Genomic DNA, 12926 nt, shown 5'->3' on the forward strand with positions numbered 1-12926 from the left:
CATTAATGAAAGGATGGCCCAACCATTCCAAGGCGATCGATGATCCAGTTGTTCAACAATACTTCAATCGCTGAGGCAGTCTTCAAGTTGTGCAGAATTGCATAATGTTCGGCGATAGAGTCGTAGTTCCGAAGCGCTTTCGAAGGCCCATTCTCCAGCAATTACATCGAGGTCACCCGGAAATGGATCGAATGAAGTCCCTCGCACGAAGTTTCGTCTATTGGCCTAACATTGATAGCAACGTCGAGGATTTCGTTCTATGCTGTAAGTTTTGAGCTGAAGCTGCTAAATCAAAACGCAAAAACGACCTGTAATCGTGGCCCATTCCATCAAAGCCATGGGATAAAGTTCACATAGATTATGCTGGTCCGATTGAAGCTTTCTACTCCTTCCTGTTGATCGAAGGGTTTTCAAAATTACCAGAAATCTTCCGCGCACGAACTAGTGCCACATCGGCGACATTGGAGATGTTACAGGAAACCTTTGCGAGGTTTGGTAATCCCAAAACCCTCGTGTCGGATAATGGAATCACGCACCTAACAATTACTGGTTGAGCGCTTTGTGACACACTGAAACGAGGACTAAAGAGCAGGAAACATGGCAGCTTTCCAACACCTTTAAACATTTCTTTCCATATACCGGTCGACGCCCAACCAAAGTGCACCTGATGGAAAATCACCCGCGTAGCTGTTCCTAGGTAGGCCTATCACTACAACCCTAGATTTGCTGAAGCCTTGTGATTCAACGACACCAGTTGTACATAGCAATTCAACCGAGGCCATGGCACCGTGAAGAGATAATTTCCCGCTGATGATTTGGTGAGACTCATCATCTTAACGAAACATTCTGGCTTCCTGGAAAGGTGATCGCGAGAAAAGGTTCCGTCAATTACACTGTCCTTCTGGAGAACGGTCGTCTTATACGCTCTCACACTAACCAACCAAGGCAACGTTATCTGGACGCTAACGTAGCTAACGAAGCTACTGCGCCATGTGATCATCTACCGTGTGGACCGTGCTGCTTGAAGAGTTCATCATAAAGAAGTACAACAACTGGATGAAGTTCTGGCTCGTGACGAACCGTTGACTGAAGAAGAGGTGGTCCCAACTGAAGACGTTGTTCAAAATGAGATACCAGCACCTGTGGACGTTGTTGAAGACATTGTGTCAGTACCTACCGATCATCCCATTCGGAACCGAAGGCTTCCATCATGGCTATCACCTTACGACCTTTTATGAGGTGGGGGATATTCCATAGTAACGACATGAAATGAACATCTTAGAAGCCTATGAATAATCAAGCTGTTAGACACAACTATTTTCTACATTTATTAATGTTCTGACCTCCGAAGTATATATACCTAGCTAATGTCGTTTTCGTTTTTGCGGTGTAGCTACACCGGTGCTACACTGCCGTACACCGAAATATTTTAGGGTGTAGATATAGGATGCACCTTTGTTTACAAACAAATAATGTTGAGCTGTCAAAGACTCGCGCTAATTCCTGCTTACACTACACCAGTGCTACACCGCAAAAACGAAAACGACATAACCAACAACCAGTTTTTTATTGGAGTTTGGTTAAGTAAAGTTGACCTAAGAAAAAATATTCCCTACTGGGACTTTACGCCAGTCCTTAATTTAGTGTTTGTTCTAGATGCACTTTCACAGTAGCTACTTCTTCTTCTTCTTCGCATTTCAAGCTTAATGCTTATCGCATTTCAGGCTTAATGCTTATCGCATTTTAGCTTATTGCGTGCTCTCAACTTAGTGTTCTATATCTAGATGTAATTCCACAGTTACTAATTGAGAGCTTTCGATGCCTGTACTATTTTTGCATTAGTATATTTGTGTGGCAAAATACAATCATACTCTATTGCCCAGGGAAGTCGAACAATTTTCCAACCCGAAACATTCCTAGACCAGACCGGAAATCGAACCCAGCAACCTCCATCATGGTCTTGCTTTGTAGCTGCGCCTTTACCGACTGAGCTAAGGGAGGCCTCCTTTAAGGTTTCTTAAAGATTCCAAAAATGGCCGTCATGATGGTTGATATGCCCTATCACTTCAAGTTTTCTAGAGTACCAATCTCGGACGCTATTGAGACACCGCTCATGAAATTGGAACCCCCTGTTTGCTACACTGCACGTTAACTTCCAGTTTCCTTGTATGTTGTGAGGTGTAAATGAGATTAATGAGAAATAAAACTTCCACAGCGATTCAACTTAATTTAGAGCTTCCTAAGCCTATACCATTTTCAACAATCATATGTCGTTTTCGTTTTTGCGGTGTAGCCACACCGGTGCTACACTGCCGTACACCGAAATATTTTAGGGTGTAGATATAGAATGCACCTTTGTTTACAAACAAATGATGTTGAGCTATCAAAGACTCGCGCTTATTCCTGCTTACACTACACCAGTGCTACACCGCAAAAACGAAAACGACAATAGAGTAAGGTGGGGCAACAGTTCGTTATGAACTTTCCGAAGCCCGTAAAAAATAAATCTTAATACTTTGGTACTTGTTTGGAAGATCTTTTAGAGTCAGACTTTTTCCCAAAACATCACTAAAATTGGTCATGTTTTCGAAGAATTATAGGCAAAAGTTTGTTTCGGGATGATATATTATAACATTTGTACCAAGTTTTGGGCGTACAACAAGAAAAATCCACTACTGAGAGGGTAATTTTATTGCAAGGCAAAATTGCTTCTTGAAGATGCAAAAAATTGTAACCCAATTGTAATTATTCTGGAAAATTACTGTGTTCCAGTAAATTGTGTTGTTCACCCAGTTCTGACAATATCTGGACACAAACATGTGATTTCTTTATGTCTTTATGTAATGAACTGAAAATTAATCAAAGCTTCGCATTTAAGTTGTAACCCTTGAATTAGGGATCACGTGTATGGAATTAGCTTGATTCCAAATGCTTGGAATTTTGCGATATTTTATTTTTTCAACTAAGGTCCATCTTTCTTTGCCCCGTAACGTGGGTAGATCACCTTTTCGTGGTACGTTACGGGATGTAAGATCTACCACCGATTCCTAGTCTTGACTACTTCAAACTAGGGGAACAGGATTTTACAGTAATCAAAGGAACACATCTTAGTCCTTGTTACTTTTTATGCCTTGTTGATAGTGATAAGTCCTCGGGTTGCGTGGACCGAGGATGATCTTGAAACAAGGAAAAAATGAGTTAGTTAGTCTTCACCTATGTGATTCCTAATCTTCTATTTGTTGTTTCCTAGTTTGAAGTGGTTAAGACTAGGGTTCTGATGCATGGTCATTATCGGTGTCATGTCTTGTTTTTTTTGCTAAGGAATCCAATTTTGACTGACAAAGGGGCGCGCCTTTGGAGGGTGTTTCAACACTCCGAAGGGTATAAATAGCGGGACCTTTCAATTAGAATCGATTCCTTGCGATAAAGGCAAGAATGACAACTGTATCAAAACCGAATACTTCATCATTTCTCAATAGTGATGGAGTAATACGACAGGCACTAAACTAAGGACACGGGATATACTACAATAGATCAAATTACTGGTCGCAGTGGTTTTATGTCCCGAACAGAGGAAAAAAAAAAAGGTTCATCTTTTGCCCTACCTAACCTTACTCGATAAATTTCAAGACCTGACCGGGAATCGAACCCAGCCGCCTCCAGCATTGTTTTCCTTAATAGCTAAGGGACGCTCCTACTACCTTGCGAATATTCGTTGGATAATTCCAGAACAACATGTGAAAAGGGCATACAAGCTTTTTGTAAACAAACCTTCTTATGTCCTTTCCTCGCCACCCATATGACACCAACGCAAACCTTTAACATCACCGGGTAGGGGACACTTTCCCCTTCCCGATGATATTGCTGGTTTGAGTGGGCGACCCTCGGTTGGTGAGAAAAGGGCCTACAAAGGTTTGTTTACAAAAAGCTTGTATGCCCTTTTCACATGTTGTTCTGGAATTGTCAAACAGAAAAGTTGAATATTAGTACGCTTACCCTATTAATTTTTGCTTCCATTCTTGATTCTGATTATTTTCAGGCTGCCATGATCAGAGCGAAAGCCTAATACTCCGTTTACACTACAGCCTTTCACCGTTATCCGTTTGAAACAGATTTCCCATGCACAAACAAAAGGTTTTGTAAGAGAAATCCGTTTTAAAGAATCCATACCTCATGTTTTCACTGGAAATAATATGTACGACGTTTGAAATCAAGTAATATAGGCTGTAGTGTAAACGGCTATTTGAGTCTGCTGCGGCGAATGACAATGAAATGTTCAAACCTCTATAATGAAGAATAATAATAATAATAATTTGAGCCTACTAGGTTTTGTTTGCAATTTTAATTTATTAGCTCAACAACTAGCAGAATTATATGTATCAAGTAAACAAAAATCTTAAATATGTTGACTTCCAAGCCTCAATTGAAGCTGAGATTGAAAAACTCATTTAAGTGTGAAAAGTTTTGCCATAATGGGAAAGCATAGCAAAGAGAAACGTAACAAGTATCCACGGAGTTGGGAGTAGCTGCATACGGGCCCACCAAATTTTGAAATCGGATGTGCGGAAACATGAAAACTAACAAACAATATGATTTCTATTGTGACTTACCTGGGACGGCGAGGATCGGCGATCTGGTCCCACCCTAGGAGATTCCTACTTTTCCGAAACAATCCCTAACGAAGAAACTCTTAAATAGGTACCGTTTTCACTGGATCCAGAAAAGCACCAACCTCAGCTGCTTTTCCCCGCTGAGTCGTAGCACTTGCACGAAACAAAAATCACCATACACACACGTATATCTATATATCTTCTGCCCTTCTATCCAATGGAGGAGGAGGGATCCTTTGCTAGGGAGAGAAGCTCGGGGTCTTCGTTCTGCGCTTTTGTTTGCACAGGTTTGCAACGAAACACTTATCTTCCGGATTACGGCACTTCCAGGATGTTCCACGCTGAGTGCAGTTGTAATGGCGGAGAATCCACTTTTTTTGCTATCCCTCGGTATATAGCTAGTGATATTTCGGTTTTTAATTCCGATCGGAGGCAGCAAGAAGCAAGTCTGGCGAGAGTTTTTCTAAATACAATCTGACAGCTTGAAAAAAGCGGCGTTCAATCCGTGTCAGGGTGGCCAGCTGAATTTGGTGTGGCAGTGAGGTTTAGACTTGGGTTAGCAAGCGTTTGATACGGCAAGACTTTAATGAACTTGTAATTTTTTTGGGTAGAAATGTAAACATATTTTCAACGAAATCAATAGAAAAAGATTTGCGTTTCGAATATTGGTCAAAATTCCAAATGAAAGCATTTATCGATTTTGAGAAATATTGAAGTGGAAACATCAAATGTTGCAGATTGGCAACCATGAAGAGTGGGGACTTTGTGTTTTCCGTGAGCAATTTTTACAGCGGTACGGTTGTGCAAATTAAAGAGCAAGGTATTGAATGGATAGGGGTTAGAATAATGATACAGTGGGGGAAATTCGTTTAAACGCAATGTCATTTTTGCGTTTATTTTCAACACAAAAGATCGAGACAAAAAATCAAATATAGTTTGTCATAGCCCATCAGAAGTCTCGTATTTGAGAACACAATTTGATTGGAAGTTCATAATGACTTTTGAAAAAATCCCAAAAAAGGTGATTTTGGGGGGGAAATTCGTTTAAACGCACTTTTAGTTTTATTAATCAAATCGAGTTCACAGTTCAAAAATCAACAATAAACAATAGTTAATACTTCGTTTGCTTTCCGTTTTTCTGAATAGTTTCGAAAATTCTGTTCGGCATTGATTTCACCAGCTTCTGCAGAGTTGTATCAGGTATCAAGCTCCAGGCTTCTCTTACGGCTGACTCAAGTTCACTGCCTTCCGCCTTTGTAAACCTGTCGTGCCAGGATGCCCCACAAGTTCTCGATAGGATTTAGATCCGGACTACGAGCTGGCCAATCCAAAAGACTGGTGTCTCGTTCAGAAAACCATTTCAAAGATTGCTTGCTGACATGAATTGCTGCATTATCCTGTTGAAATACGAAATTTTCCGGCATAACGTCTTCAGTAAACGGGATCAAAACATCTTCCAGAAGCTCCAAGTACTTTCCCGAATTCATCCTGGTTGAAATGGTGGCAATAGGGGTCTTTCCATGGATCGAAAAAGCGGCCCAACACATTAGAGTACCACCTCCAAAGTTCCTGCTCAACTTAACCTGCGGAGATTTCCTAAAATCGTGCCAATAATATGCGGTGCAGTCTGGGCCGTCCAAATTGAATTTCTTCTCGTCAGAAAAAATAACATTGTCCCATTCCGTAGTCCAAGACATGTATTTTTTAGCGAAATTCAATCTGGCGCTAATGTGGGCCGGTTGAAGATTGGGTTTTTTTGCTTTTTTGGTGTACTTTAAGTGGCCACTTCCATGTAGAATCTGCCGTACACGCCTCTTAGAAATGGAAAGCCCCATTTCTTGCTTGATTTGCGCAGCAGAGAAGTTTCCAGAGTCTCCCATTTGTATGATTTGGTTTCGGACACGGTTGGTGATCTTCGAATTTCCCTTTGTTTTCTTTTTTACGCCATACGTCTTGCCTTTTTTCAGCAGGTTCCTGATTGCTGCTTCCGATCTGTGGATCACACGTGCAATTTTGCGATTGCTCTCACCGCGACTTTTGAGTTCTCGAACCAGTATTTGCTCCGACTGGCTTAAATACTTTCCTTTACCCATTTTGCCGAAAACAAGCAACAACTACCGCGCAACGCAAATTTAAACTCGTGTTAATGGCGAACGAGGGCTATACAGTGTAAATATGACAGATGCGCAAGATAACAGGAGCATAGGTACGCTCAATGCGGCTTTACGTTAGTGTGCGTTTAAACGAATTTCCCCCCCAAAATCACCTTTTTTGGGATTTTTTCAAAAGTCATTATGAACTTCCAATCAAATTGTGTTCTCAAATACGAGACTTCTGATGGGCTATGACAAACTATATTTGATTTTTTGTCTCGATCTTTTGTGTTGAAAATAAACGCAAAAATGACATTGCGTTTAAACGAATTTCCCCCACTGTATATGCAGATTTATCAGTAGTGATTTATAATTGTAAAAAAGTTACTAAAAAGTGACCTAAGAAATGAAAAGTAGTCGGCACACCAATTAAATGTTTGATGTTTTAGATTTATTAAATTAGTATCTCATAAACACATAAATTTCTTTAATGTTTTTTGCAGTTATAATGATTTTTGTTGTACTTCCCTGAATTTAATTGAACTAGCCTAAACATTTTTAAGCTTCCGCGAACTTCTGAACTTATGTGAAGACCTCAATAATTTTCTGAACATCTTTGCAGTTCTCATCATCTGGGAATCTTTTTAAAATTTCATACTAATTTTCTAAAACTAATGGAACTTACCCTAATAAAAAATAACCATAAACGAACGATAACCCAAATCATTGAACTATTCCACAAATGGTTTGGATGATACCCAGAACACGTTGTTAAGCAAATTAACCATACAATTTTTATTAGGGTAACTTCCCCTGAAATTTGCCCTATTTTGTAGCTTACTAAACTTCCTCCATTTAGCTAATTGTCATGAATGTTCCTGAAGTTATCGGATCTTCCCTTAAGTTTCATACACACAAAGAAAAATCGTTGCTCAAATTAAAAAATACATTGATAGAATTAAAAGCATGCATTGGTTCTTTTTGGTAGAAAGCGGTTCGCTTTCAAAACAAAAATAGGCCAACTGTCAAATCAAAAGTTGCCCGGCCACTGCTTTTAAAAGTTAAAACTTTCAAATTGAATTGTACTTCTGTCAAATGAAAAGCATAACAGTGTTTAAATTAAAAGCAGATTATTTTTGATTCAAAATAAACTTTTGGCCTGAAACTTTGGTATAGTTAGGATAACATATATTTAATTTAAAAACAAATACTTTCATCATTATTACGTCCGTTTTCATTCCAAAATCTTATAAATATTCACTTAAAAGTTTTTATTATTTGAAATAAATGTACAAAAATATGTTTATTGATATTTTAAACAATCAATATTAAATATATGATGTCGAATTTCCTTCTCCCGAGTGGGGAAAACTTCACATCGCATTGTACAGTGTCTCGCCCGCTCGCTCGCCCGTATGATCCCAGGAACTTTTTAAACTATTTCCAGTAGATTATTGATCAACTTTGATCGTGTTGCGGGTGGACTCCTAACGCTTCCCATGGTCATTCAGTGGCGAAAAAAAGATTTCGAATTTTAACGCTACTTCCACCTGTTTGCAGTCAGAAGTGTATTCGTTCCAATTTGCTTGTCCAAGGTGTCAACAATCTGCTCAGCCTTGTCTCCTTTCATCAGGAGTTTGCGTATCAGTTGTACAACTTTTATTTTCAAAAATGAGCTTTTAAAATTACGAGTCGAAAGTGAAAGAAATATTGTCAAACCAAAATAAATAATTTTCAATTTGAGTTTTTCGTAGTTAAAACTACGAATTTAGGGAAACTTTTAAATTGAAATTGCATTATTTTTATTACAAAAATTTTTGTTTTTTGTGTGTAGACTTATGTGAAGTTCTCGACAATGTTTCTGAAAATCTTTGCACTTCTGTGAAGTTTTCGAAGTTTTTCTGAAATGTCTGGAACTTCTTTAAGCTCCCTCAATTTTCTTGGAATCAAAACAAAATAATCAATGTATTTCTATGGCTTTCACTAAAGAATTTTTCTGAAGTTCATGAAATAACTCCTTGATTTGTCTACATCAATTAATAACTTCTTCAATTGTCTAGACTTTTCTTATGTTATTATAACTGTCTAACAGATTTCTGAATTTCCTTAAAGCTCATTAGACTGCTCTGAATTTCTTAGTATTTTTTAGAAGAACCGAGGGGGCGACTCTATCTAAGATGCAGGAAATTTTTCTTCTGATGCATTAGGTTGTCAAAATCTGAGTAAACGAGAAATGTCAAACTGAGTAAAAGCCACTCATTCAGCCGAATCCGGGACTTGGAAAAAATGCCAGCCGTGTCGGAGTAGGAATTGCATGCAAATAAAAAAAAAACTTTCCGGTTGAAAATATCACAGAGTGGTTTTGACTCCTCTGTGCGAGAACGTCGTTCACACAAAAGTGAGTAAAAGTGCGCTTACTCACTTTTGAGAAGCCACACTTAACGCTGAAATGAGCATGTTCGACTCAATATTGAGTTGTTGCGAGTTACCGTGCATAGATTTTTAGATCATTTGCGTATACGAGCTTACACTTGTGGCCAAGGGTAGATGCAGCGCCATTGAAAAATAACACAAACAGTAACGGTCCCAAATTTCCTTGCAGGACACCGGACGTGCTAGCAAATGGCGATGAAACCTCGGATGAAACATAAGATACATGTTTAACGTACAGCGTTCTGCCAGTCAAGTACGATGACAACCACGACACCAATCGATTTGAGGATTCCAACCGCGATAGCTTGCAGAGCAACACATTATGATCAATTTTGTCAAAAGCCGCCTTTAGGTCCGTATAGATTATGTCAACCTACGCTTTATCTAGAGCAGCCCCGCAATCTGAATGCTATCGTAATTTTCACTAACGTCAGGAATGCATTAAACTCGGGGCTGCTAGTATTATAATGCTTAGTTGATTATTCAATTTTTCATGACCTCTTGATCGCTGGGAATGCTTGAGTATATTTGACGTGGACAAAAGAGTGAACAAAGTGGTGAACGCCGAACCTTTTTCACATTTATATCGCTGTGAAGTAACTGAAAAATGTTGAGGGAATTTATATCTGTAACTATAACAGCATGGACCCAAAGGGTAAGGACCTCCTTCACGCGATTTTTTTTTGGTTCACCTAGCTGTTTTTTTTAGTGTACCTGGTGCACCCGGTACTAGAGCAAAAGACAGCAATTTGTACCAGAACAGGTGTCAAAAGTGACACAGACAGCACAACTTCCAGCAAAAGCGCCAGCAAAAAAAAAGCGTGGTACCCGCTGCCGTGGCAGTCAGTTTGAGGTGTGTCATATCCCTTAGCACGTTTCTTTTTGTTTCGCCATTTTGAGATTTGAACTCGTGACTTTGGCGTGAGAGGCATGGATGCTAACAAAAAAAAAAGCGGAACTAGTTAAAATAGTTAATTATCTAATCTAATAGTTCATTAGCTCCAGGGCCCTTGAACATCATATATTTGGATTGTCCCCAGGAGGATTGTCCGCAGGAGGATTGTTCGAAGAACGATTGTACCCAGGAAGATTGTTCGAATAAGGATTGTCCGCAGGAAGATTGTTCAAAGGAGGATTATCCACAGGAAGTTTGCTCGGGAGAAGGTTGTTCGAAGGATTGTCCGCAGGAATATTGTCCACTACCGACGAGTCGAGGAGAAAGATTAACCGGAGGAAGAGGATTGTCCGCGGGAGGATTGTTCGAAAGAGGATTGTTCGAAGAAGGATTGTCCGCAGGAGAATTGTCCGCAGGAAGATTGTCGACAGGAAGATTGTTTGGAGGAGGATTGTCCACAGGAGGATTGTTCGAAGGAGGATTGTCCGCAGGAAGATTGTTCAGAAGAAGATTGTCCACAGGACGATTGTCCGCAGGAAGATAGTTCGGAAGAGGATTGTCCGTAGGAGGATTGTCCACAGGAAGATTGTTCGAAAGAGGGTTTTCCGCAGAAGGATTGTTCGAAAGGTCCACAGGAAGATTGTTCGAAAGAGGGTTTTCCGCAGAAGGATTGTTCGAAAGAGGATTGTCCGCACGAAGATTATTTGGAGGAAGAGAATTGTCCGGACTCCGCAGGAAGATTGATCAGAGGAAGATTGTCCACTGGACGATTGTCCGCAGGAAGATAGTTCCAGGAAAGATCTTCAGAGACAATCAATGACGTTCAAGGAAAACGTTGGGGAACGACACTCATCCTGATGCATGTTGCTTCAAAAAAGATATGGGAACACTGTGACGGCATGCGAGTGGAATTAAAAGAATTTTTTGAATAGACAGAAGGATCAACAGGGATATTCAGGATATACTGAAAAATAGACAAAAAATCGAATAAGGATGTCTGGAGAAAAAAAGTTCTGACTGATGTTCTGGATATATAAGCAGAATTTTATGGATAAATTTGATGGGGATACAAGATGCATCCGAATGTATCGTTCCCCTGGAACATATAAAGAGCTTCAGACTTCCGGATAATCTTCCTCCACGTACTCCTTGACTCGTCGGTAGCAGACAATTCTCCTTCAAACAATCCTCATGCGGACAATCCTCCTTTGAACAATCTTCCCGCAGACAATCATCTGACTGGCGGATTCGGTCCTCGCTACACAAGGATCGTACCTGTGTCCGCCTTGCATGATTTCTAGTTGGACCCCCAACAATTAAGTCATAAAACTGATTCCATTTTGATCAACATCAACAATGACATTAATCCTATCTCTGAAGTTCAGGTTAGGAAAAAAGTTAGGTTAAAACAAAACGTCAGCTATTGTTGGTAAACATACCGACAGCATTGTTGACAGCATTCCCCCATGCACTCAAAAATATAACTACCCACAAATCTAAAAAACCTACTACTGCGTGCACTTCCATTCTATTACCGAGAACCATGATTTTTCGATAAATTCCTTCCACGCTATTGGTCCTGACTTTTGGGTCCATGGTTACAACGTCCCTAAAATTTCCGCTATTTTCCAGAAAATCATGGCCAAAGCTCTCACAACCGCTTATTTATCTTCCCTTATACCCCGTTCACATTACAGCCTATATCGCGTATAGGCTGTCTTGCAATGAGCACTCATACATAGGATTTCCAGTGAAAACTAGATGTGTGACTGCTCATTGCAAGACAGCGTATATCACGTGATATACGCTGTAATGTGAACGGGGTATTAAGATCTTTTAATACCCCGTTCACATTACAACGTATATCACGTGATATACGCTGTCTTGCAATGAGCACTCATACATCTAGTTTTCACTGGAAATCCTATGCATGAGTGCTCATTGCAAGACAGCCTATATTACGTGATATAGACTGTAATGTGAACGGAGTATAACTCAACCTAAGTTTTGGTACTTTTGTCGACACTTTTGTGCAGTTTCTGAAATTTTCCTGAAGCTAATGGGACTGCCCTTCGACTTTTTGACAAGCACTTTGACTTCTTGAAATTTCCGGAAGTATCCTTCTTTTAAATTTTTAGAAATTCCTATAAATTCTTATTACTGAAGGTTCCCGTATTTTTTTGATGGTTATGAAACTAACATTAAGTTTTCAACATTTTACAGAAGATCTTGGAACTTCATTAAAATTCTTTTCGTTCGACTGTATTCTTGAAAGATCTGTACAGTTCCTTTTTTTGATGTTAATTGAACGGTCCTTGTGTTCTCAAAGGTTTCAAACCTCCTTAAAGTTTGTTGAAGTTAACAGAGAATTTTCACGAAGTTCTCTGTTCGTCTTCTTAGTTCACGAATTTTCCTGAAGTTCATTTACCTGCCCTGTAGTTTTCGTAATTTACCCTTAAAGATCTCAAAGTTCTAAACTTTTCTGTAGCTCTCGGAACTTACCTGAACCCGAAGTTTTGTTTGAATTCCTCTGAATATTTCGGATATTCCCCAAAGTTCATGGAACATCCTGAAGTATTCAATATTGCTCCCTGATTAGTTGTGGACTTCCCTTCATTTCTCAGAACTTTTATACAATTTTTGTTCCCTAAAGTTAATGAAACTGTCATGAAGTTACACGCAAAAAAAAAACGGATAATACATTCACATACTGAACATATTCGTAAATGCATGCCAAGCAACATACATGTTCTATACCAGATTATATAACCATTGTATGACTGGTTCTGGTTGAAAAGTAGTTTACTCAACATAATTCTATGAATTTGTGTTACTTGGGATATCATCCGGCCGGCACTGTGATATTCCATTTCCATTCAGCTCGACTAGTGGTGA

At 39.4% G+C, this 12926-nt stretch overlaps 1 protein-coding gene across 1 annotated transcript in view; it reads right to left on the reverse strand.

The window, feature by feature from the left end:
* The window catches only part of XNP, a 32550-nt gene extending 27461 nt beyond the window's left edge, over positions 1-5089 (reverse strand). The window contains exon 1 of the mRNA XM_065239426.1: positions 4611-5089. The gene's annotated coding sequence lies outside the window, so the exon portion shown is untranslated. The remainder of the gene's footprint in view (positions 1-4610) is intronic.
* Positions 5090-12926: the final 7837 nt, after the last annotated feature.

The sequence above is a fragment of the Ochlerotatus camptorhynchus genome, unplaced genomic scaffold (genome assembly GCF_037179485.1).
Source record: "Ochlerotatus camptorhynchus isolate MF236.1 unplaced genomic scaffold, CSIRO-AGI_Acam_v1.1 ptg000055l, whole genome shotgun sequence".
Classification (NCBI taxonomy): Eukaryota; Metazoa; Arthropoda; class Insecta; order Diptera; family Culicidae; genus Ochlerotatus; species Ochlerotatus camptorhynchus.